Source organism: Vitis vinifera, chromosome 4, assembly GCF_030704535.1.
Source record: "Vitis vinifera cultivar Pinot Noir 40024 chromosome 4, ASM3070453v1".
NCBI lineage: Eukaryota > Viridiplantae > Streptophyta > Magnoliopsida > Vitales > Vitaceae > Vitis > Vitis vinifera.
The window spans coordinates 15878076-15900198 of NC_081808.1; the positions used below are offsets into that span (position 1 = coordinate 15878076).

At 33.7% G+C, this 22123-nt stretch overlaps 1 pseudogene; it reads right to left on the reverse strand.

The window, feature by feature from the left end:
• Positions 1 to 8833: 8833 nt before the first annotated feature.
• Positions 8834 to 21795, reverse strand: LOC100263816 (heat shock 70 kDa protein 17-like; annotated as a pseudogene).
• Between the last annotated feature and the right edge of the window lie 328 nt (positions 21796 to 22123).

Genomic DNA, 22123 nt, shown 5'->3' on the forward strand with positions numbered 1-22123 from the left:
ACATTTCAATATCTTCTATTTAAAATTTTAAAATTTCTTTTATATTTAATAATATTCATAATTAAATATTTAAACTTTATAAATAAATTTTTTTATATCATGTTATTTAATATATAAATTAATTTATATATTATATATTAATATTGGTCTATAATTTTTTTTATATAGTTTTTCTTTAATCATACATTTAATTTATAATAAAAAAATTATTTTACAAACTAAGTATATAAAAAAATTGATAAAAACATATAAATTTATGATACATACGATATGCATATCCCATATATATCATATATTAACATGGGATTAACATATTCTATCTAGAAGACATAAAAAAAAGTGGGTGGATAATATACCTCACCACTTATTTTATATTTAATTGAATATAGGATAAGTTATAAAATAACTCATTCTACTCTATCACTAATCAAACATCAGACAAGATATAATATCTTATCTCTTATCTTATCTCATGTTATATTCAATCAATAAAAAAATAAAGTGGTTGGAGCATATATTTCTAGAACTTGTTTTTAAAACATTTTTCAAAAACAAAATAAAAAACCTTTTTGGAAAAAATAATTAATTTTGTTTTAAAAATCCTTTTTATTTATAAATTGTATTTTTATTAATATGAATTTAAATTCAACATAACTTTACAGTTATGAATGAAGTAAAATTAAATAAAAGTTAATGGTTTTTTGGCAAAAGACGAATACCAATATTAACAATAAAATCATAAATTGTATTGTTTTAGGAAATGTTATAAAATATGATGTTAACAAGCATAATTTTCACTTTATGCAAATAAGCCATGTTTTTGTACATATTTACTATTCAATTATTGAGACTATTTGTGTCATTTGGCTTAGGAATTTCTTTTATAAATTGGATTAGTTTTTAAATTTTAAATTATTTTAAAAGTTTATTAGAAGAAATGAGTTATCCTCTTTAAATTTTAAATTTTAAAAAAAATAGAGTTTATTAAAAGTTCATTATTTGTGACATAAAAATGAATTTTTCTTTTTACTATAAATAAATCACATAATTGAGAACAAGATAATTTTTTTTTCTCTCAATTTATTCCTTACTAATTTCACTATTCTCCTATTTTCATGGAAATTCGCAAGAAACTTGTGTGCAAAGCCCCAAGCCCTCATCTATTCCTCAAAAATATGGATGTTTAAATTAAGAATTGAAAACATTGATGACTTGAAAATCAAGGAACTAATAATCTAACATTTTAGTCCAACTTCATGAGTTGATCAAGATTAATTATCATCCAAAAGATCTATTCGAAAAAACAATTTACCAAATGTGAAAAATCATTTCAAAAATAGCTGTCATATTCAAATTTCTTTCCCTTTCTGAACAATGTCATTAATATCAATTCATCATGAAATATTTTTGCTTTATGAAATGCCCCTAATATATACTATACAATTTTGATAAAATGAAATATAAATCAAAATTTTTTTTTTAACATAAATGAAGCACTATAATAATAATAATAATAATAAGTCTCCTCACCGTATCCCAGAAACTATCTGTAAATCCTCAAGAACTTGTAACATATTGAAAGAAACTCATTCTATTGGAGTCATGTCAAAACTTTCATATACTAAAATAGTTTTATCTCCTATTTTGAACTTCAAAATAACTCTTAGAAAGAATTTGGAGGAGATTTATGAAGCTATGTCATATGAAATAGCAACACATCTAACATCATCCATCTGTTCATTCTCCTCCATATAACCTCTAATCTTCTTTAGTAGCTCATAATATTGGAGAAATCCTCATCTTTATTAAAATATAGAAAAGAAAATTGATTAGTGTGGACCTATATTCTTTTATGTGGATTCCCACTTGATCACAAGATTTGTTTTTATATTATGAAAAACTAATTTTTGAAAAGTTGGAGTCGTCTTTTATTTTTGTTTATTTCTAAAGGTAAATAAATAAATAATAAAACATTAAAATTACTCATTTTAAAAAAAAACATATCTACAAAAACAAAGTTGTAATTTATTGGGAATGTACCATGAAAGCATCCTTTAAACCCTAAAAAAACCTTTAATAAATAAGTTAAAGGAAGTGTGATAATTAATTACTTAATAAAAAAAAATGAATTTTACAATCTTAATAATTTAAGAAAAGTGATTTTTATAAATAATTTAGAAAAATGATTTTTTTTTTTTTTTATAAATTTATCTACAAATATATTTCAATTCAATTTTATTTGCAAATAAAATGATTTTTGTTACTTTTATTGAAAACATGACTTTTATAATTTTATTTACAAGTACTAAAATCTAATTCAATTTTATTAGTTAAAAAAAATTATGGGAAAATGACCTTTCACAAAATTATTTACAAAAGATAATGCAAACTCGTTTTTATTTACCCAAACATTTTTTTTAGAAACAACTAAAATGAGAAAAAAAAAAATTGAGAAAGATGGGAGTGCATTCTATATCAAAATCAAACCAACCATAATTAAACAACCTTATAATCTATTTAAATATTCTATAGAGGTGGAGACTTCATTGGCGGCCATACAAGTTTAGCAACCTTTCTCACATTCAACTTCTCCAAAATAAGTGTCACTCCAATCTTTGTCTGTCAACTTCTATTTTTTTACATGTTTCTAACCTATAGATCTTGAGTTCTTCATATGTAAGACTGGTTTCTAACCCACATTGTCAATATGAAAGACTTCACTCTTGCTTTGCATTCCTCTAACTAGATTGATTTCTTAACCACATCCAAAAGATATAACCATTCTTTTTCATTAAAATTTCTAGCTCTGCACAACAAAATGATTCCATACACATACATTGCTCCCATGTGCTTCATTGTAAGTGCTCTCTTCAAAAGAGTAACACCTTAGTATACTTTCTCCAAGCTAAGAAACTCTAACTATTAAAAAAAAAAAAATCAATTCTAGAGAAGTTCACAATAAATAAAGCATAAATATTGATTCAAATAGGGTTACCAAATCTTCTAAAATAAAAATTTACTATTCCTTATCATATTAGCCTATGGATTTCGAACATTTCTACAACTTTTTAACAATGAAGTCACCTCGATCCTAAATTCACACCATGGGCTGACTAGGAATTTTTCTAGCAAGATATATCATATGATTCATCTCTCCTTTGATGCCTCATGTAATTTTCTTTAACTACAATTTTAAATATGAAGATTAATCTCTATTTATAATATAACTATATATCTATATACATATAAAAATAATTTGGAGGCTTGATGCACAAGTCCATTGATGTTGTTTTTTTCAACGTGAATCATCATCTTAACCAACATTTCAATTGGAAGACACTGATGATTTTGATAAATACAAGGATTCTTCATTTCTTAGAACACAAAGAGATGATTTGGTGCAATTTCCATAATGGATTAGTTGTAACTCTCTCATCCCACCTAAAGAAAAGAGGAAAAGTGAGTAATGACGATTAACTATGAAAAAGACAATTGAAAGGTGATTAGGTGCATGAATGAGGCCATTGTAATCAGATGAGTAATAGTTCATGCATCCGTTTAAATTTTAATTTATTTAATAATTAATAATATATTAAACAACAATAGATATAAAAATTATTTAATATGAATAAACAAATCATATATATATATATATATATGATCAATAAGTTTAATAGTTGGGAATAAACTATTATATAAATAAATTAAATTATAACTAAAAAAATATGTAATTTGGATTTCAAAAGTCATTTTTTGTATTTTTTTTTTTTTAATTTAAAAAACTTAGATTATCATATTTTTTGAAAGAAAATTATTATCTAATCCAAGTTTTTTTTTCAAGATATTAAAATTATTGTAATTAAATTATGATAATTTTTCTAAAGAATAGCTTGTCCTTGAGGCACTAAGGTTTTTTTTGAGGCACTAAGGTTTCAAATAAAAGATTTTTGTTGGCTCCAATATCTAACATTGCATCTACCTTTAATTCTAAGGTTTTTAGTATAATTGTTGTTGGAAATATTATTGCAACATGACAAGCAGCGATGGAAAGGAAAATAGACAGTTTGTTTGAAGATTAGATTTTTGTAGAAATTTTTTTGAATAAAATCAAAATTTTAAAACATCACTTTGTGTCATGGTAACACTACCCTTTTGACCAAACAAAGTGTCCCAAAAATATGCCAATTTTCGGCAAAAACAAGTTATGGGTCAAGGGTTAAGAATAAAGACTCTAGTAATAAAATTTGATTTCTAAAAAATTTCTACTATGACTCGATCTTTTTAAAAAAAAAAATATTACATAGGTGTTAACGGGAGTTGATATAAAATTTTGACTTTTTTTTTTTCCCTTCCTTCATCCGCCACTTCCTTTCTTCTTTTTTCTTTCGTTCTTTTCATGTGGTCAAAAGTACTTTAATGTGGCAATGTTTATCTTTTGTTGATATTTATTTGTTGCTTTAAATGTTTGCAGTTGGGAACATAGTTATTATTTCAATATCGTCATTGTTGATGTCATCGTTTCATCGCATTTTTAAGGTTCTGATAACCTTTTTCGTCAGGATCGTCCTAAAATATTGTGTTATTACTAAGGTAAAATGATGGTTCTGGTAATTTTATAATAAGTTCAGTTATAAAATTTTCTTCTTTAGGAGTTATAAAAGGTTTTGAAATTGTAATGTGTACAAGAGTTTGGTTTCTCCAAATAGACAATTTTTGTTTCTCTAACAAGATAAAAAAATTATTTATGTTTGGTCTAAGATCATAAATTTAAAAAGCCCTAAATGTAACAATATATTATGGAAATTCAATTAAATGGGTCATTTCCCATTCTGGTTCTTGTTGAGGGATAAGTGGTTCTTTATTATGCTTTATATAAATATGGTGGTAAGTTAGTACTATTGATCCATCGGTTTGGAATAAAAGTGGAATGGTTTCAAAAGAAATGTTGATCTGACTTTTGGTTTTACAGTTTTGTCAATACATTCGAAATTTTTAACTGTACACTTTCATTTCTGATTCAAACATTTTCATATCAAATTCAGTCAAAACATTCAAATCATTTATTTACTCTAGTCATCAAACATCAAATGGTGTCCAGTTAGGTGGGACTTTTCAAATAGGTGACTAGCCTCAAATTGTTTTTTTAAGGTAGACGAAACCAAACACTACTAGTACTAGAAACCTCTAACCAAACCCCTAGAGATTGGGGTCCAAATCAATTACATTTCTCACCAAGAAATGTAAAAGTTAACTATTATACCCCATTGGTAAAGGCCAAACAAACCAGAGTCAAACATTTATTTCAATCATTCAAATTTGCAAAATATAATATCCCCACATTTCTCTATTATAAACAAAATATAAGGTTCTAACATACTTTACATGCAAAACATACTTGATCAATTTATAAAAGGAATAATAACTCAAAACATTTCCAAATGATGTATATAAAAATTTGTTTCTAAAAAAAAAAAACAACTGCATTAATTTCCCTTACCTCGAAAGAAGTCTCAAAAACTTGGGAGAAAAATAATTCTGGAAAATCCACTATTCACCTAATATAACATAAGAGAAATAACTATTACTATTTATCTATAATTTAACTAATCTATTCCTTATTTAAATAAATTAATAAATTCCCAATTTGTTTTTAATAACACATTACTAATTTAATTAAATTGCAATTTTATTTCATTATAAAATTCTATATATATATATATATATAGATTTACTAAATCTCTTGATCTATTTATTACTATTATCTTATATATTAACCTAAATCTAAATATTATTATTTTATTAATTATCAAATTCAATAGCCATCCAAACCATCACCTACTTGTTTTCGATACACACAAAACCAATAAAACAAAGCAAGTTCTTCCAATTGTCATCATCGTTATTATGATGATTCATTATTTATATATATATATTGGTTTTCTTAGGCCTTTCTTCCAATGCACATGCCTCTTTTTTTTTTCTTTTTTTTTTTCTTTCTTTCTTTCTTAACCCTGACACCACCTTTTTTTTTTTTTTTTCCTTCCAACAATATGCACACAAATACAATGCCTTAATACCATAAATACAAGTATCTATATCACCCCTCCAAAATCCAAAAATCATGTAATTCTTCTTATTATTTATTTATTTTCTTTTCAATCTAAAGCCTCCACAAACGACTTATTTATTTATTATCTAAATCTAAAATTTTTTTTCTTCCTTTGATTTTTTTTTTATTTTAAATTTATTTATTTATTTTTCTATTCCATTGAAATTTTTGAAATTTTCCTATCTTCATCAATAAATCAACCTATATTTGCAATTTTTCAAACATTTTGATCTAAAAGTTAAATAAACAAACCCTAACCTAGATTTGGATTTTCCAAAAAAATATCTAATGTATTTGAAATTAACTAATGAATTTAAAATATTAATCTATGGGTTAGAATCTTACCTGTAGAGGTCTGTTCTTCAAACCCTGAATTCCAACTTCAACCTTATGTTCTCTGGAATGAATAGTGTGAAACCAAGGTTTGGTTAATCTTGATTTTGATGATAACAAAACAAGGTTTAGAACTAATGATCATATTTCAAGTGTGATTAGGCAAGACGATTTTCAAAGTAGCAATCACAAAGACAAATCAAGCCAAGGAGAAATCATGAAGAAGAAGACCACCTAAAAAAGAAGAGTTTTTTAAGACCAAAGCTTCATAAGATCTCTTTGTAAGGTTGTTGGTCTTCAAATTGATAAATGATAGTTTTTTCATTAAAAAATTTCATTCGCTCATGTACAGAGTATATATAAAGGGTAATCATCATTCTAAGAATGGGAAGGAATGATACAAGGAAATAATGATATAAGGAAATAACAACTAATATCCTAATATCTCAACTTTCCTAATATCTAAACATTCCTAATATTTCAACACTAAATGATATAAGGAAATAATGATATAAGGAAAGCATTCCTAATATCTCAACAATTGGTGCATTAGGACTTTCATGCATTTCATTCTTTATTTATGCACCAAAATCATCCAAGAGTAATATTGTTTTAAATATCTTAAGAATTGGATGATTTCATGTTTTCAACTAAAACCTTGTGTTAAATGATTTTCAAACTTATGTTAAAAGGTTTTAAGTTGAAAAAGGTTGGGTGTTGAGCCAAAAAATGGCTCAATCGGTTCAACCAATCGACCGGTTGAGGGAGGCCAAAAAGTTTCTCTCTCTCCCAGTGGCCTTCTCTTCCCAGTCAAGGTTGAACCTCAACCGGTTGAGGTCCGGTCGAGGCCCAGTTGAGGCCCAACGGTCACCTGCCAAGCATTTAATGCTAATGGCTAGTCAACCGGTAGACCCCTAACTCGACCGGTCGAACCCCAAACGGCTAGTTTGGCTTTTCTCTTCTATAAAAAGGCTTCAATCTTCATTGTTTAAATAGTTTAACCTTCCCAAATCTTTCTTGATTATATTTGAGCTTTAGAAGAGTATTTTTTAGTGCACCATTGTTTCAAAACTTGCATATCTTTAGTACACCATTCAATCCTAGTTTTTCTTGTATCATTTGAGCTTAAAGTTCTTGTGCTAGGATTTTTGAGAAATCATTCATTTGTAAATCTTTGAGATAAAGTTTCTCAAGTGTGAGGTATCACTTGAGGGGTTGTTCAAGAGTTGGATATCTCTTGAGAAGTGTAAAGGGTGCTTGGAGCCAAAAGTCCAAGAGGGTGAATTGGAACAATAATCCAATTGTATTGCTTGAAGGCTTGGTTTGGAAGCCTTGGATTAGTGGAACCTCAAGCTCGGGATTGAAGCTAGAGGAGAGTGGATGTAGGCCGGGTTGCGCCGAACCACTATAAACTCTTGTGTTTGCATTCTCTCTTCCCTACTCTTTAATTTATATGCAATTGTCTATATATTGATTATTATATATTTGCATATAATTGTCTCTTACATTCACTTGTTTAAATTTGCGAAAAAAGACCATCACCATATTCACCCCCCCCCCCCTCCCTCTCCCCCTCTAGGGTGATTACCATAGGTTGGATTAGCCTCAAATTCCTAACAAACAGGAATGCTATTCAGAAAAGAACAGGAAGAACAATAATTTCTAATTTATACCTAGGGTATTTATTCAAAAAATTACATTTTTACCCCTCTTTCATTTTATTAAATTAATTAATTAATTAATTTAATTATTATTATTAATTTCCTAAAGTATCCCTAAAAAAAAAAACTTGGGCGTTACATTTTATATCTAACGTTTTATTTTTAATCATTCTACACATGTTTATATAATTATTTCTTAAAACAATTCTCAGAAAATAATAGAAAACAACTAAAAGATGTTTTCTGAAAACAACTTATTTTCTATTTGTAAGAAAAAAAATAGTAAACAATTTTTTATTGTCATACATGTTTTTTTGTGTTTTTTTTCTTATGGAGAACAAAAATTGTGCTAAAAAACAATTACCAAACAAAACCTGAACTTTTAAAATTTGTTTTTCATTCATAATTTCAAATAAATTAAATAAAAGAATATTAAAAAAAAATGGGGCTTACAGAATATCTTAAAAGATATGTTCTCAGAATTCTCCATTGATAATTGATACCACATGCTCTTTTTTTTTTTCCCATTCGTTCCCTCACAGGATTAGCTGATTCCTATTCCCCCCCTTAACAACCACATCCTAATGATAGTGAATAGTACTTCAGATTGCAACCTCCAAGAATACTAAAAGGCAAAACAAAAGGCTTACCAGTAGCTCCATCTTCATCACAACCAGGAAAATTATAGAGATACTCATCAATTATGATCGCAGTAGTAATAATAGATTAATTGGACGACAAGAGAACATTATATTATTTAATATCCGTTACATCACCTTCTTTCCTCTAAGTGTAATTATATGGTCAGAATATTCAATATAACAAACCAAAATTCCCCATCAGCTGGGTATAACATGGGAACCATATTCCTGTTTCTCTTCTTTGTTCTGAGAGGATGTGGGATAAGAAAAAAAAATGCCTTCCTAGAAAAGATAAAAGAAAAAAAGGGTTCATCTCTGTTTTCTTTCTGCATCTGCCTCACCCCTTTCATTCTACATTTGCTTCTCCATGTTTTTTGAATTAGGAGGGCAATAATCAGTATAGATACCTGTATGTCTGTTTTGGTTTGATCATAACTCATCATGGACATCTGCTTCTGCTTCCTCGTTGGGCTTGCCATCTGAATCCCCTGCGGCTGATTGATCATCTTGGGAGGAGGGAGTCTCCTCAGATGATGAGTTGGAAGCATTTGCTTTCTCTCACTGCTAGCCCCATTGTTTGTGGTTTCATTCTTTGTGGGCTTCTCAATTTTTGGCTTTGGCTTAGGAATTCGGTTGATGCTGGCAACCTAGAGAAATACGGATGATCAATTCAGTCCAAGAGGGTATCACAAATCCATATGATGAACTGGAAATCGCATCTACATTTACTTAAGGAAGAAACTGCAATCATACCTTCTCTTGAAATTTGAAAATTTTCTCATACACCTCATCTGAGGTAAATGCAGGAGTGCTGAATCCAGAAGTCCTGTAAAAAGAAAAAGAAAATGTGTATAAGAAGTCTTGCAAGCAGGCAAAACTCCATTTAGGTATAAATAAAGCAATTTTTAAGGTCAAAAATTGCAAATGATCAATTCAAACAACAGAACAATGTTCCTTGGCAGCCCTGAATGAAAAAATTCACTCAACTGCCTTCTCAATTTCTGTGTAGCAACTCAGAAATTAAAAAGAATGTGCACTCAGATTTAAAGCTGAAGGCATCCTTCTGCTCATTACAGATATGATCTTGCAGCAAGGAGAGTAAAATTAAAAATAGAAGAACACGTCCTTGCATTAGAATATATGAAGAAAAATCAAGCAGAAAGTTCAAAAACAAGCACCCAAGTTTGCAGTATCCTGCTCAACTTATAACACCCAGCTTCTACTATAAATGTGCAGAACAAACAAAAAATCTTTATAAATAAGGGTTTTTCAAAACAAATAGAAAACTAACCAAAATAACCATAAGCAGAGTATGAATCCTAGGTGCCAATCCAAAACTAATCCAACCATGTTCAGTTCCCAAAATTTTGACCCAAAACTGAAACATGATATATTAGAACAGAGCCAAACCAACAATCATTTAGTTTGATTCTAGGTTAAGCATATATTGAGAGCAGACTCAACATCCGCTGTCTCAACAAAATAGTTTTTTAAACAAGTTCCTAAAAATTGTTTTCAAGGACAAAATTCAGTTTTGAAAATTCAAATATGGAAAACAGTTTTTTTGGCATGTTCTTTATGAAGACACTGTTTACGCATGCATGATGCAGGAGTTCCTGACCTATTTTCCATGTTTCCAATTGTTTTTAGAGCACTCTAAAAAAACACCCAAAAACACCTCAAATTTTTTTCTAAAAGTTTACCCCATTCTCAGAACAAATTTTGTCAAACATGTTTTTAGAGGTTAGAAACTTGTTTTCTGATTTAAAGAACAAAAAGTTATTTTCAAGAACAGTTTCTAAACAGCCCTTAAAAGATTTCGTATTCTTTTCCATTTCTTTTCCTAGCTAGGGCAACAGCTAAGTCTAGATATTATCAATGCTTCAGCTCATTCATTAGTTACCACTTTGTCCCACACCACAAAAGGATCCTAGAGAAGCAGTTTGACTAGGTATTAGAAGACACCTGGCACACCAAGAAAACGTACAAACCAACTTACTTTTTCTGCTCGGCCTCTTTCTCTTCCAACCAATTTTTGACCTTGTCACCATCACTCAGGACCTGAAAATGAAAATTGTGCTTATCTATATATCTCATAAAACATAACATAATACCAATCCAAATATATTCAATTTTCATTTAAGCATATCTAAGTTGAAATTAAGTGGGATCCAAATCAAAGAAAATGTGATCAAGCACCTCATCTATTTTATCTTTCAGAAGCCAAGGTTTCTTTGTCTCCCAGTCCTGTACAATCTGCAGATGCTCAGAAGAGAAAAAGTCAATCACTGTTCCCATTCGCTTTAAATAACTCAAGAAGTGCTGCAAAAGTACACTGAATGAAATGTACAGATAAAAAGGTTCATTTATCTTATCAAGCTTTTTTTGTCTTCTTTAACTCTTCAACAACCACCATCTATCCACCCATGTATCATGCATTCCTGTAGCTAGTGCATTCATGCATATAAAGACACAAAGTCCAGAAAGGATAACAAGAACTATAAGCCACCAAATTCTTACAACTTAGACATCTAAAATACCTGTTTCAGCTGACCAAGGTATTTGCGAGCATCTTCCATTGCCGCTGGCCATGCAGTAAGCTCATTCAATCTACAATCAGTAATTCATCAGCTAGAATAAGTCTTGTACTCAACAAAGTAAAGGTTTTCTAAGTTTTTTGATAGGCTAGGTTTTCTAAGCAGTTACTGAGAATTGGGCTAGACCTGAAAAATATTGGGTCACCAATAGATTTTAACAAATCTAGACGTTCTTGAAACTCAGCAGCTGTAGCATCTTCACCATCAGTATACAACCATTCTTGCACCTAAAAATATAACATGATATCAAGTCAAAACTTTAAGTTGAATGTGCATGTGTAAATATATAACAGACTCTGAACTTAGGCTAACCTCATCAAGCTTTTCAATAAAGGACTGGCGTTCCTGAGTGGTTGATATCTTCTCTAACTCCTCAGATGATTCAAGCTGGTATAACCAATCATGTTATCAGCAAGATGGGGGAAAAGTTATACATGTTATGCAGTTAAAAGAAAACTAACTATAATATGGGGGAAAAAAGAAACATTACATGTGAGAGAGAATAATGCAAAGGATGACAACATAATATAGGACAACCATCCCATTTCCCCTTAAGAAATGCAAGATGAATTCATCAAAAGCTTCGAACCTTTTCTTTAGTAGTATAGATGTATCCTTCCAGATTATTTTTTAACTCTGCAGATCTACGCCGCTCTACATCCTTTTTGTCCAATGCTTCCAACTTGTGTTTAGCTTCAGCAATTAATTCTTTTGAAAGTGGCATTCCAGGTGCCACTGTCTTCTCAACTACCTATGATCATTAATAACAATAATCATTAATAGAAGGATATGCAAGATACAGATTCTGATTTAAGATACAGCATGCAACGGTCTCTTTCACGTGGATTTAAGTTTTAAGCTAATTTGTACCTTCAGTGGAACCCTAAATGTTCACTTTTTCAGTTTTTTTTTCTGTGCCAAGATCCTTGTCACTTTGATTTTCAGTGGCATTGGATGTGTTATCAATCCTGCCATCAGTATGCAAGTTTTCATTGCTGTCTTCTGAAGCATTATGAGGACTTGTTTCAACTGATATATTGGGGGATGCAGCAGATGAATTCTCCAGAGTCACATTCACTTTGGGAACTTCAATCCATTCTGTTATTTCAGTAACAGCATCTGCTCGATCCAGAGAAAGTATCCCACTTCTACTAAGAGAGAAATGCAGATTTGCCTTGATGGGAGAAGACAGGTTCCGAGAAGAGTATCTGCAAACAAGAAGAAAGACTTCAAATTCGACCAATTTATTTGAAGGTTTCATGCAGATGAATAGGTCATCAGTGTTTTAAAAAGCATTAAAGAAAACTGAAATCTCCATGGCATGTAGAAGTTGTTGATCCTTACTTTGCACTAGCATCTGCCAAACCAGACACGGCATACTGAGCAAATCTAGGAGAGGAAACACCAGGCGGTAGAAGATCTTCATCCTCATATGAAAGTGAAACATCAAAATCTTTGTCATGGATAATGGATCTGAACATCTGCTACAAAGGAAGACACAAAAATGACTGACTAGAACTAAAAACACAGAAATAATAGCTCGAAATTCTGTTCTACTATTTTCCCTCTAATAGAATCGGTTCAATACCTTACTGGGGAGTTTTTTCATTCTTGGGACAATTAACTGTCTAGTGCTTTCATCTTTCAAAAGACCAGGGCCATCTAACTCAACCACGAGTCCATATGAAGAACCATCAACCATTCCTAGCTTGCGATTCAATTTGATTCCATCACTTAAATTTGCAGCATGTAGTGCAGCACCAAGAACTATAGCTTCATCAGCATCCAGATGTCTGTCCAGATCCTTCCTTCCAAGAAATTCCTGAAGCTTTGCCTGAAAAAGGAAAAAAACAATGAATTTTGCTTCAACAAACACATTGTCAATTGATACAGCTGAGGTCTGATGGATAATACATGGGACACTAATGCAGAACACACATTATGTATCAATTGATAACACACGTTATGCTTTGATACAGAAGAATACAGAGAAGGCCAAAACCAGTAAAAGCTTCAAAAAATAGTTGTGCAAATAAGGATCTAAAATCATATATGAGTACTATGTGCCAATGAATTGATACACAAATGTAGATTGTATTATAAGTATGAACGAGCATCCTCACACCAACAGTCAAAACCCACAATACTGGCATTTGTGAAATCCAGAATATTGTTACACACTCAGCATACACAACAAGATTGGTCTATCACATCTATGAGACAGAGCAAGTTAAAAATGGATGCTTTGCTCAAAGTTGATATCACTGATAATGACTGCAGCAGCTTTACAATTAAATGCATGCTTGAGAATTGTGTAAGGTTCAGTTATACTACATTTTTTTTTTTTTTGATAGGTAAGGTTCAGTTATACTACATGTAATGTTGATTTAGCAGTCATCAGGGAATCTCTGAGAATTTTTTTATTAGATTCAATATATAGACATTTTGTTTAGTACTCTTCCACCTTGGAGTTCAAAATGTAAATAATTTTCCAATAACAGGTTCTCAAGCAGAGAATAGGTGGAACACAAAAGCCTTGACATAACAGCCCTACAAGAACAAGAAACAAAGCTTTTAACTAAAAAACATGAATTTAAGATAATTTATCTGGCACAACATTTACAACTATTTAGTACATTGGGATAGTTAATTTAAACTAAAGTCAGTGCTGCTTCTATGCACAGAAAATGGCAATATGTAAAACTGGAGGAAGGAAATGCAAACCTGCAACTTTGGCACTCGAGTGGCACCTCCTATCAGCTCCACTGCATATATCTCATCAACCTTCAAACCTGAATTCTTAAGCACTTCCTTCACAAGAATAAGAGATCTCTCCCACAAATCTTCGCAGAGCTCCTCAAACTTCTCACAAGTTATGGCACTCCTGGCAGAGAAAAAGCAAATCTCTGATAAGAAAAATTAATAATGTTTAGCTTATTTACCTAAGCCAACCATCAAACGCATAACTCCAAGGTAAAGGAAGTAAATTATAACCTACATCTAGGGTATTTGTCCTATCTAGGGTATATCTAGATAAGCAATGGAAACTGCAAAATAAAACACATTTGTCATAGAGAGTCGAAGCAATATAGTTTTATCAAACTAACAGGTCCTCTCCTTTTTAACCCCTTCATTCTATGCCAGCTACTTAGAATGAAGTTTAGTTCTAAAATTTTATTGTAGGAAATGGATGCTTCCAAAATAATGGATTTCCTTAACAGACAACCCAATATCACTCTTATGCCCAGAGCCTATCAACATTTTGCATGGTTTGAATAACTTCCAACAACAAACCAATAAACATTAATTTCAAACATCTGTGTGTACTTTCATGGGATAGACCTATCCTTTTTCAAGAACCATTGACATAAATGCATGGCTTATAAACAATGAATCAAGAAAATAGAACTTGGCTTTCCAAGTTATTCCTCTGTTACTTGGTTAATTATGGACCAACTTGAAATGTATGGTCAAACAAAATTTATACTATCAATTGTTTTTGAGCACTCATTCACCTCATTGCAATAAAAAATAGACATTTTGAGCTCAATCCAGCATCCATTTGGTGAGTGTCCACCGTAGAATCAATTATCAACATTTGGGCCAGAATTAAAAGCATATTCAAACTGCAAACTTATTCACTATGTCCTTACAGTTCTAACTTTCTGTACTAAACAAAGGATAACCAAAAACTGATGTTGGACAGAAAAGACTAGCAAGGAAGTATATGATTGGACATACCTGAAGTCTCAATCATCATAGAGGGATTCTATTGATATTGGAGCAGCCGTGTTCGCACTTAGAATTTCTTTTGTCCGCTTAACCTGTTTCTTCAATTTAGCCATTGCCTTGGGGAACTTCCTCACATCAACTCCATTTCCAACTTGTTGGTTGAACTCATCTGCAAAATACTCCACTAAACGCATTTCCATATTTTGGCCACCAAGCTCTGGATCCCAGCTAACATCCTTAACCTACAATTGTATCCACAGGTGGATAGAACACCAAGTTGATTAGAAGTTACAAAGATGTGTACAACATTAAGCAAAATATCGGATAGGAATGAAACTGCATATAAAATGAGGATGGCGACAATGATAAATGATTTAAAGGGGGTTACAATTACCCAATCAACAATGTAAATACATATGCACAGATTGAAACAATAACACAGACAATAGTGACAAAAAACTAAAATTAAAAACAAGCTAACAGAACCATTAATCATCAGGGTCTTGTATATCAATCTTCTGCAATATAATCTCAATCAACAGCTATAAACCACCCAATTAGAGTGATAAATGATTCCCAGAAGACCCAATCTTCACAAATTAATTAACATTTGCTCAAAATTAAGTAGAAAAAATAACTAAATCTTCAACCAACAAATTTCTACAAAGGAACCTAAGTACCACAAACTAAGACAGAGTTTGATAAAACTGAAAGTTTAGCATACGAAAATTTTTTAATGTTGAATTTGTAGTACTTAAAACTTCAAGCAGCTAAAAGAAATAAATATGATAAGGATAATGAAGAATTTCTGAATTCCTTTTATTGATTTTTTAGGTACACACCATACACATATATATACACAAATGACTGAATAAAAAAATATCAATCTAGCTTGATTCTCTCCTAAAATTAGGAAACTGAATCATCCTAAATGATCTCTCCTTTTTTATTCCTAAAATACTTTCCTAAATTAAAATCCTAACTTTGAATGCCAAATTTCAACACTCCCCCTCAAGCTGGAGAATATATATCATATAATCCCAGCTTGCAAGTTAAGTCTTCGAAGTTAGGCCTAGGTAAAGCTTTGGTGAGGATGTCTGCGGTTTGGTGCTTGGTAGGAACATAGTTCAATTTAACCGTCTCACTAATCACCTTCTCTGTGATGAAGTGTCTGTCAATCTCAACATGCTTGGTTCTGTCATGATGCACGGGGTTCTTTGCTATGCTTATAGCTGCCTGATTATCACACATCATCAGAATTGGAGATGAACTCGTTTGTCCCAGTTCACTAAGAACCCTTTTTATCCAAATCCCTTCACAGATTCCCTGTGCAAGAGCTCTGTACTTAGCTTATGCACTACTTCTGGCTACAACTGATTGCTTCTTACTCCTCCAGGTAACAAGATTTCCCTAGACAAAAGAACAATATCCAGAAGTGGACCGCCTGTCAATGATGTTTCCTGCCCAATCCGCATCTGAGTATACTTTAGTGTCACGGTTCTCTGTCTTTCTGAAGAATAGACCTTTCCCTGGTGTCATTTTTAAATATCTAAGAATCCTGTAGACTGCTTCCATGTGTTCCTCAGTGGGGCTGTGCATGAATTGACTTACAGCACTCACTGCAAAGCCAATATCTGGCCGAGTGTGTGAGAGATAAATCAAGCGCCCGACAAGCCGCTAATATCTCCCCCTGTCTACCGGTGTACTTTCTTTCTCGATACCAAGTTTCTTCTGGCTATCCATAGGAGTATCAATTGGTTTGCATCCAAGCATACCAGTCTCCTTAAGAAGATCGAGTATGTATTTTCTTTGAGAGACTACAATTCCCTTCCTTGATCTAGCCACTTCCATACCAAGGAAATATTTCAAATTTCCAAGGTCTTTAACTTCAAACTCTTCTGACAAATACTTCTTCAACTTCTGTAATTCCTCCATATCATTCCCAGATAGAATAATATCATCGACATAGACTATCAATATGGCCATTTTCCCGACATGAGACTTCTTGACAAATAGAGTATGATCAGCCTGACCTTGTTTGTAGCCCAGCTTCAGGATTGCTTTTGTGAATCTATCAAACCAGGCTCGGGGAGATTGTTTAAGGCCGTACAAGGATTTTTGGAGTTTGCAAACCTGATTCTTTGCCATACTTTCTTCGAAACCAGGTGGTATTTCCATGTAGACTTCCTCTTCTAGGTCACCATTTAGAAACGCATTTTTTATGTCCAGTTGTTGCAAGCACCAATCTTGATTGACAGCCAATGAGAGAAGAATCTTGATAGTGTTCAGTTTTGCAACAGGAGCAAAAGTCTCCTGATAGTCTATCCCATAGGATTGTGTAAACCCTCTAGCTACCAAACGAGCCTTGAATCTCTCGACTGATCCATCTGCTTTGTATTTTATGGTGAAAATCCACTTGCACCCCACGGGCCTCTTCCCAACCGGCAAATCTGTGATAGTCCACGTCCCATTCTTCTCAAGTGCATCAATCTCATCTTGTACTGCCTTCTTCCATTCTGAAATTTTTAATGCCTCTTGTATTGTGTTGGGAACCTGAGTATCATCAAGAGAAGTAGCAAATGCTCTATAAAATGGTGATAGCCCTTCATACGTAACATAATTCCCAATTGGATGATCTGTACATCTCCTAACACCCTTCCTCAATGCAATCGGCAGAGTAGAATCATCAATGCTTGGAATTAACACCTCTCCAGCCCTATCCTCACCTATGTTCTCTTCAGGAAGACTTGAATTGGAGTCAATATATTGGCCACATGTTGACTGTGATCCGTGCTCTAATTCCTGTCTTTTTCTCCTCCTGATATAAACTTGTAAGTTCTCATTAGCAAGTTGTGGGGCTATAGGTTGAATAGGCATGGGAGACTGGATGGTCACGGGAGAAAGAACATTTGTGTGCTGGGCTGGCTGGACTGATGATGGCATGGGTGTGGACAACTCAGTGGGCGCGAATTGGGAAGGATTTGGTGACTCTGAGTGACAAGAAGGTACATCCTCAAGAAGAGACTCCCAAACTTGATGTTCATTCATGCTCTCCCCCTGAACATGAGATTTGGGATAGAAGAAGACATGTTCAAAGAAAGAGACGTCCATGGTGGTGTAAAATCTTTTGTTGGTTGGAGAATAGCATTTGTACCCTTTTTGGGTTGGAGAATACCCTAGGAAAATGCACTTATTGGCTCGAGGAGCAAATTTGCTACGATTTTGAGGATACACATGAACAAATGCCGTGCATCCAAATACTTTGAGTGGTAAATCAAAAGAGGCTGCACGGGTGTGAGGAAATTGTTTTAAGAAAAGTTGACGTGGGGATTGAAAGGTAAGCACTCTGGATGGCATACGGTTAATCAAATAGGTAGCTGTGAGAATAGCTTCCCCCCAGAAATAGTTTGGAACATTAGAGGAAAACATAAGGCACCGGGCAACCTCCAAGAGATGTCTATTCTTGCGTTCAGCCACCCCATTTTGTTGTGGGGTGTCAACGCAAGAACTTATGTGGATAATGCCGTGATTTTGAAGATAAGTACTGAGACTACTAGTAAAGTATTCCTTTGCATTATCTGACTTGAGGACTTGAATTTTGGAATTGAATTGATTTTGAACCATAAGATTGAAGGTTTGAAAAATGTGTCCGACCTCTGACTTTTCTTTCATAAGGAAAACCCATGTTACCCGTGTATGATCATCAACGAATGTCACAAACCATCGATTGCCAGAAATATTTTTTATCCAGGAGGGACCCCACACATCACTATGTACTAGAGAGAAAACAGTCGAAGGTTTGTATGGGATTTGAGGATATACTGTTCAAGTATGCTTTGCAAACTGACAAATTTCACAGTGATAAGATGCTGGATTTTTATTGATAAATAATTTGGGAAACAATTTTGCAAGGTAAACAAAGCTAGGATGACCAAGGCGATAGTGTAACATTATAATCTCACTATTTTTATTGACCTTAGAATTTGACACAGAATTGAAAGACTCTAACATACTCTGAGACTGTACGCAACTTGCTTGAGAGACTTGGTTTGAGAATTGGCCACATGAGAGGAGGTAGAGCCCAGAACACAATTCAGCACTGCCAATCATCTTTCCCGATTTCAAGTCCTGAAAAACACACGAGTTTGGATAGAATTTAGTAACACATTGGAGATCACGGGCCAATTTGCTAATGGACAAAAGATTACAATCCAAGTTTGGAACATGGAGGACAGAGTCAAGATATAAGTCTTTAGTAAGTTTTATAGAACCTGTCCCGGCAATTTTTGACTTTGAACCATCAGCAATATGGACGGATGAATGACCATTACTTGGCTTGTAATTTTGAAGAATGGCAGCATCTCCTGTCATGTGATCAGAAGCACCTGTGTCCACTATCCACGGCTTCATTCCTCCTCGATTAGCAGTGAAGGCTATCCCAGTAGTACTGCCACTGCCAACTTGGCTTAATAGTTTTTGTAGCATCTCCATCTGCTCTTTGTTGAATGGACTCGGCTCGGGAACAGATGTGCTCTCAGAGTTGGCAGCCACGTGTGCTCTGCCATCTCTGTCAGACCGTGGCTTTGGTTTCCAATCAGTCGGTTTGCCATGAAGCTTCCAGCAAGCCTCCTTATAATGGCCTGGTTTCTTACAATAATCACACCAAGGCCTATCCCGTTTCTGACGATCTCCATCACTACTATTAAATGACCGAGCAGCAAGGGCAGAGGCATCCAATGTTGGGGCAGGTTGCTCTTTGGATCCCATCATCACTTTCTTTCTACTTTCTTCACGCCTAACATCTGAAAAAACCTCCCTGAGACTTGGAAGGGGTTTAATGCCCATGATTCGGCCTCTAACATCATCCAATTCCCTGTTTAGTCCTAGGAAAAACTTGAACAGTCTCTTTTGTTCCACAATTTTCCTGTATGTTGCTGCATCATCCGAACATTTCCATGAGTGAGTCTCGAATAAGTCAAGTTGCTGCCAATACCTTGTGAGTGTGTTGTAATACTGAGTAACTGACTGTTCTCCTTGGCGGAAGTCATGTAAGGCTGATTCAACCTGAAAAAGTTCTGAAGTATTTTCAGAACTTGAGTAAGTTTCTTTGGCTGCATCCCAGATGTCCTTTGCAGTCCTAAATAGCAAAAAATTTTCACCTATGTCATTGTTCATGGAATTGATAAGCCATGACATGATCATGCTGTTTTCAATCTTTCACTTCCTGAAACCCGGTTCTGTAGTTTCTGGCATGGCTGCTTCTCCAGTGAGGTACTCATCCTTTCCTTTACCGCAAATGAACAGCAACACAGATTGTGACCATTGTAAATAGTTATGGCCATTTAATTTGTGTCCTGTAATGAGAATAGGAGAGGAATCACTGCCACCAAGGTTTGGAATTTCAGATCTGCCCCCTGATTCTGGTGACGTGACGCTGGATACTTGTGATGATGTCATTCCGTATTTTGTCATGGACCGGAAAGGTAGAAGAACACTTCCCAAGGCACGTGCAGGGATTGGAGTTGAGAAAAAATAGCCGGAGGACGCCGGAAAAACTGATCGAAGGGCCCGCGGAGGCAAAAGAACCCCAAAAGAGGCACGTGCAGGGCTCGGATGGCAGAAACAGGTAAGAAGGGTGGTTGGTCGGCGTCAGGCGAGCCTGGAAGAGGAAGCGCGTCGCCGAAAATTGGCTCACGCACCCTCACGCGTCGGCGCGTGAGATGCAGTCGCCAGCCGGAAAAACGCGCGTGGCCAGCGCGTGGATGGTTTTCTGACTCCGGTGCTTTGGGAAAAATTGGAGATCTCCTCCAGGCGGTCCTTGCAGTGTAGAAAAAACCGTCGTCGGAAAAGTTCGCCGGCGGTGAATGTTTTCTGACGACGATTCGACCGACCGGAAAGCGTTTTCTCCCTTGGCTCTGAGAACAGGGACTGATGACCGGAATGAGAGATGGCCAGAGAGAGAGATGGTCGGATTGAGAGATGGCCAGAGAGATTTGGCCGGAATGAATGATGGCCTGAATAAGAGGTGGCCAGAAGGGATTAGGGTTTCAAAAAACTGGTTCTGATACCATGAAGAATTTCTGAATTCCTTTTATTGATTTTTTAGGTACACACCATACACATATATATACACAAATGACTGAATAAAAAAATATCAATCTAGCTTGATTCTCTCCTAAAATTAGGAAACTGAATCATCCTAAATGATCTCTCCTTTTTTATTCCTAAAATACTTTCCTAAATTAAAATCCTAACTTTGAATGCCAAATTTCAACAGATAATAAAAAAGAAACCTGAATTTGCATCTTTGATTTTATAGTTCAAATTCACACTTCTAGATTATATCAACACTGAAATTTTCAACATTAAATCTTGTTATCAAACAATTGATATATTATTGCAGTAAACTAGTCATCATGAAAAATTGTTAAGCAGTATAAGGCTCCATACAAAACATATGTACAACAATTAACACAAACAATCTTCAATTAATAAAAGTTTACCTGAAATTGGTTAACCGTGACCGTCTTTCCATACTCCTTGGCATTGTAAGCAGAAAAATACACAAGTGCAGCATAGGTACTACTTGATCCCATATCATAAAACACAACATGCCTCGATCCATTCGAGAAATCCTTATTGATCCCATATTGCAATGCCGCACCCGAATGCTCATGAATTAGCGCAAGCACATTAACACCCGCCAATTGCGCAGCAGTAAGTTAAATAGAAGGAACCACTTCTCACTCCATGCATCCAACAGAAGGAACAACTCTCTCTCCCTCCCTCTCTCTATTTATTTATAACCAATCAAAAATGAACAATTACATCCATGTGGCTCCTCCCCAATTTAAAATAGAAGGAACCACTTCTCACTCCATGCATCCAACAGAAGGAACAAAACCTCCCTCCCTCCCCTCCCTCCCCTCCCCCCCGCACGCCCCTCACCACCACCACCATACCTACCTACCTATCTGTGTGCTCCTTCTATTATGTCAACCACTTTGGTAATTCATTCTTTACATGTTTATTTCTCGACCTTCATAAAAC